Below are 6325 nucleotides of genomic sequence, written 5' to 3' on the forward strand. Positions count from 1 at the left end.
TAGTTGTTAGAGTAGAATGCCCCATCCGCAGTGCGATTAACAGAGGGGTAATGTAGGTAATCTGTAAAAGGAAGATGCTTTTATCGCAGCACACGCTCAGTAATTTTAGGAAACCACAGGCAGTCTAGTGCAGGATAACCAGCCTGGAGTTGGGACGCAATTCCTGGCCATTCCCGATTTGGTGGTTTATCCACTGCCTTGCCGTGGTCACAGAATATTTGAAACAGTGTAATTCAGGCTTTCAGGGGTTAAGATCCAAATAAATCACAGGAATTTCACTTTTACGTGTCTGAAATACAGCCTGTAAACCGCCAGGTGTGAAGCGAACGACCAAGGCTTACTGAGGAAGATACCGATGGTGCGTCATACGATATGAAAGTTACGCTGTTGAGTCGTTGACTTTTAAAATATGCGGACCGAGTGTCCCTACACCTTTCGTTGACCTCAGCTTCTTCAACACTAAACTGAAGTCTCTTAGTCCAAAAATTAGACTGACAGACGAGCGATACAGTACTTGGAATAATAATCCATATAGTGCAGAAAAATTCAGAAAAGCTGTAGATCCATAAGACGACTGTGTCACTCGATGAATGGATCTCATTCGACTTTCAGGTTATTCCTAGTAATCAGATATGGATGGCAGGTAATTTGAAAATTTTCATTCCAAGCCAGTCGATGTGGTGAAAGAGATTAAAAATAAAACCAAAACAGAGATCGGCCTGCAGTTTTGGACTGAGTCGTTTGGAAATATTTTTAAAACCAGATCGCTTTCAGTCTTCGATCTAACAACAGGGGTATTTCGATCTTCTGATTTCAGTAACACCATGGAAACTGACTTCTTGAAGCATTTACATTAACAGTTCCTTCACCCAAGTAGGGAGAACGAAGTAGTGGTTCGGTTCAGTGCAGGTTAGTTGAAGCTTTCCACACATGTTACGTCACTGAGGAAGTCTTCATTCACTCAGAAAAAGCAGTAGTGGAACTACCTGTAGCTCACTGCCCCCAACCAGTCTTCCGATAGTGTCATGCTTGTTGTGCGCATGCTCAGAACCCGTTTGGTAAGGTCCAGCTTTACCCTTCTCCCTTGCATAAGCATTCTCTTTGCATACTTCCAAAAGTTTCACTTCACTGAAAAATGGTCTCAGAAATTTGTAACGGATAGCTCCGCTTCATGGCGCAACAGGATGTCCGAAGGCGAAAAAAAAAATAAGTTTTGGACTTCTCATCGCCAACGAGATCATTATAAAACCGAACACAAGCCCGGATTAGAAAAGGGCGGCAGGGACTGCGGTCAGTTCAGAGAAACCTTTCTGGTACTCACCTACAGTAGATTACGAAAAACACAGACCTCTCAAATCTGGTTAGTTTGATGGGGATATTGGTCAAGTTGCTACGTATCGTTGGTCACATGTTTTTTAACGCTACAAGAAATCCCCTAATAAGGAAGGTGAGAGTTCTGTACAGTTCTATTTTTGAGTGGTGCTTCCGTAATGGCTCAGCTATCAAAGAATAGACTTAAATTATGAGAAGATGTGAAGTATGTTTACGTCTGCGTATGTTTAAGAGTGAGCTTTATGGTGTCTTAATTACTTCTGTCCTGTAAAAGAATGTCTTTTGTGTGAAGAGCAGTTTCTTCTTTCTGAAATTCGTGAAAAACAGGAAAGAAAGCATAGCACACAATTAAAAACAGATCGCACGCATGCGCATCGCACGACGCAGCTACAGCGCATGCGCAGTAAGATGTCCACATGTATACACACATACACACAACTGCGAAGGCAGCGCTCCCCCCCATGAATAACTCTTCATTTTCACATCTTATTTTTAAGTCAGAACATTTAAGGTAGTATTTTAGCAGTGGAAACTTTGTATGTCTCGCAATACTTTGGAAAGTATGTTTAGTAACGGATTGAGTGCCACAGGTCGTAAAGGGAAATGCGCCTGAGAGCCGTGTTCCGGAAGCAAACGAGATATACCGCTTTCCGCAGGACTGTGCAACACCTCAGTGCCCGTGTCTTGTACCTCTTATCGAGAGTACCCGAATAGTTATTTTCTCATAAGCTACGCTAAAAGCTTATTTCTTCTCTAAGAAACTTAATAAGTAAATAATAGACACAACATGCTCCCATTTTACAGAGAAAAAATGTATATTGCTATAATGCGCCTAAAGTGAATTTTTACTTTCGGCCCTTTGAGGACAGAACCATTTAGCCAAATATTTTTGACTGTTCTATTTACATATCCTTACGCCTTTTACACCACATGGTACAACGTGGCAAGACACAACTTGTCAAGTACACGAGTAGCAACGAAAACTCAACGTGTACAAACTGAATACATTTCTGCTGTTTTTTGACGTATCAGATTACTTTAGTTAGAGCTTTGGAACAGTTCAAAGCTGTGTGTAACTCTCGTTCGCTTTCTTTCAAGGTGTAGAGGTATCTTTCAACAATAAATTGGTAGCGAGCCTATATCTAAAATGCCTATTTCCGTTATTTAGCTTTAAGAAGAAAATCGTAAACAAATAAGGAACCCAGCACAGGAACTAAGGGCAGATTAGATTACATTTAGTTAGCTGCGTTGCCATCTGTTGATTACTGTAAAGATGCGTAACTGTGGTACTGTGCGAAGGTAAAAATATTGATGAAACTCCGCTAGAGATGTTTATTTTTTAAAATACTTAAAATCCTAACTTTATGTAATTCCATAAGTAATAATCTTTGAGCGATATAAACACTGTTTTGCTAAAATAACCCCTCAGCACAGGAACGGAATTGCCGTTGTAGCGACCAAAAATCATTTAGGCGGGCATAGGTACAGAATTGCATGGTTGCAAGGCATATAATTGCCGCATTCTAGATAATTCTATACTCAAGAAGAAAATATTTGACACGAAAATATCATGTGGCACCGACAATGGAGCTCAGAAAATCCTAACAAGGTGTGTGTATATACGTAACCAATTTATACACAAGTCAGCAAATAAATGAAAATGATGCGCTTCGTCGATGAACAAGTTCAGAAAAAAATTAATAAGGAATAAATAATAAGAAACAATAACAAATAGGCATAATAAATAATTAGAAATTTGAAGCTAAATTTTCCTTGCAAACACAGAAAAGGACTGCAGAACCCAGAGGACTACTGAACATGACTTAAAATACGTGTCTGGAGAAAGGAAATAAATATGAGTGGAAGCGATAGACTCGTCATTTATGGAAAGCTAAAAGGCTCACGAAAAGGAAATATGCATGAATACGACACAGTGTAAAGATCGTCCATGATAACATGAAGTGGGGGGAATGTGAAATGAATACGGAATTAAAACGGTGAATAAAGAGAACGATGATCATCTGTACCTATAAGCGAAGCATATTCCGTATGTAAGTAAGACTTAGGAAATTGAGAAATGCTCAGTCTCAAGAAAAATAAATGAGTTGGTTAGTTGTGGAGAGGAAGTTTCGTAAGTTGTAACGATGCTAAATATGAATGCGAGGGATCGATGTACACAGCTTCCTCCAAGAAGTGTCATGGCGGGGTTACCAAGAAAAGACTCCCCCCCCCTCCCTCCTCCCTCTTCCTCCCAAGTGCGACGACGTGCGGATCAATACCGACGCCTGCCTCCCCCCGCCCCTCCCTCCCCTCTCCCGGCACCCCCTTACAGCAGAAATCTGCAGATGGAGAAGAAGAAGGCCGGCCACCTCGGCAGCGCTCGCATTTCCTTGCCTCGCCTTGCGCCTCTCCTTCGCATTTCCGCAAGGGGGAGCCGGCCGGGCGCGCCGTATCGATCCAAGACACTGCCCGCTGCAGACGGCGGCCATCTTGCCTCGCCCTGCGGGGCTGCGGCGTCTCGCGACTAAGGAGAGCGCAGGGCCGCGGGCAAGACGTCGTCGCAGCAGGCGGACTGCGGCAGCTGCGGGGCGAAGCGGCCCCGGCTCCGGAGCACGGGCTAGCGGCGCGCACGTCGTGGCTTACCTTGCGGGAGTCGCGCCGCCGACGCCGGCTCTCCGGCGACGTCAGGCCGCTCCGAATGCGGAAGAAACGGCCGCAGTGCGGTGCGCTGCCCGTGCGCTTTTCAAAAAGCGGGAGACGGCGCCTCATTCCCTGGTGGCTTGCGCTTCGGACGGCGGCCGCGGCTCGACGGAGCTTTTTACATTTTTCAGCCGCGCGGCGGCGCGCCGGGCATCCCCGCGCCGCCCCACACCCCCGCGGCCGCCCTCCAGTCGGGCCGCCCACACCTGCCGCCGGAAAAAAGGGGTGGAAAAAGCGGGCGCCACCGGCGCACGGGACGGCGCGCGCTCCGCCGCCCGACTGGGTGCGTAAAAACACCGCCGCCGATACCTTCAATGCGCAAGTTTTTACCCGTCTTTTTCCTTTTTCCCTCTGTTTCGCCAATTTTTCGCCCTTTTTTTTTAATTTTATCTCCTCGGCATCTCCTGCCATTACGGCCGCGTGGAGCGCTCCACGCGGGGTGGGGATCGGGGAGAAAAAGGGGAGATTTTTCGAGCGCGTGGGGGGGAATTCTGGCTGTTGGCCGCGGGAGGGAGGGGGAATTTTTAGAGGCAGCCCGGAGAGCTGCCAGTGACGCAATTTCCCCTCCTCTGTCCCTCGAACTGCGCCGGCTACGCCCACCCGCCGGCCAGCCGGCCAATGGCGGCGAGCGTTACATAGCGTTTCGGCAGCCGCCGCTACCCCTTCGCTCGCCACCTACGCGACGCCAAGACGCGAGCGCGTATTATAAAACAAAAGGAGGAAAAGAAGGAGGAGGAGATGACAGTTCTCCCGCAAGAAAATTTTATCGATGCAGGGGCGTGCGATGGAGGTATAACCAGGAGAAATGGAGGGAGTGGATATTTCTTAGACCAGCAAAATCCGCCCGGCGCTGTTGCCACGTCCTCCTCCACCACCGCCGCCGCCGCCGCCGCCTTCTTCCCATTGTGCATTCGCGCTCGCCAGACTTCCTTCCTCCTGCTTCGCAGTAATGTAGTGCTAAAACTTGATTTACAGCTAGGCGCGAAATGCGGTCCGCTGGGAGGGAAGGCCGGTAAGAAACGCTGGGCTCAAGGCGGCGCATCTTGCTAATGACAGCCAAGTGTTCCGCCGGCAAAACAGAGCCGTCGCTGGCCGCGGATAATTAAACGGAAATGGATTAATCAGAGGCGCACCACGGGCCACGCTTCTTACTACACCTAGCAGCCTCCCACCGTAGCGCCGCGCAAGTGGTCAAAGCGACACGACGCTGCAGTCCCTGTCTGGGGGACATCGCACAGCACGGCTGGTCCACTGACCCACTTTTTACGCCGTGTCAGCTGATTGCCAACATGCGACGCAAGATCGTATGCATCATATGTGCTGGCGAGACAAGGGTGGTGTTAGGAACGTGGGAGGAGGGGGAGGGGGGCGGAGATACTTCGTATTAACTTCACAGTGGAAGAGGAAATATAAGAAATATATTCAAAGTTGCGAATATGATTAATATCAAGCTGCACAGTGTACCACGAGTCGAACCCTAGTCTCCAGCTTTACATGGACGGCCATCCGAGCAGACATCCAGGAGCGACCCAAACTTCCATACATCACCGTGTGTCTATGTCATGTACTCGCACATAATTACTGCGACTCCCCCCCCCCCCCCCGGCTTTGTTCAAAAATGGTTCAAATGGCTCTGAGCACTATGGGACGTAACTTCTTCTGAGGTCATCACTCCCCTAGAACGTAGAACTACTTAAACCTAACTAACCTAAGGACATCACACACATCCATGCCCGAGGCAGGATTCGAACCTGCGACCGTAGAGGGCTCGCGGTTCCAGACTGGAGCGCCTAGAACCGCTCGGCCACCCCGGGCCGGCACTGCGGCGTTGTATGGTATGAAATACTTTAGTGCAGTGCCTGAGTTTTTAGCAGGGTACGTCGCAAAACACAGGCGCTGAAACATAGTAATGACGAAATAGTTTTGAGAGTCCTCCATAAATGACTCTGGGTACGCTCACTACTGGTATGAACGTTCTGCCTTTCTCCAATCTGACTCTGCATGTCAGCCTGGGTGTGGGATAAGACGAGAGTCGGTACGTACTGATTCTTTTTTTTCTAGAGAGGAGGGACAGCTCTGTCAGTTCCCAGCGATACACGTGCAATTCAAATACACATCGCAACTACATTCTGAAATTACACATGCCTGCTAGTCAGCACTCACTCATTTATTTATTTCTTTATTTACCCTGCTTCATATTGTAGCTTCAAAACTCCCATTATATCTTACCAAAAGTCTTAGAAATGTAGACATGATTCAAATGTCTCTGAGCACTGTGGGACTTAACATCTGA

Source organism: Schistocerca cancellata, chromosome 1 (assembly GCF_023864275.1).
Source record: "Schistocerca cancellata isolate TAMUIC-IGC-003103 chromosome 1, iqSchCanc2.1, whole genome shotgun sequence".
In the NCBI taxonomy this organism is placed as follows: Eukaryota; Metazoa; Arthropoda; class Insecta; order Orthoptera; family Acrididae; genus Schistocerca; species Schistocerca cancellata.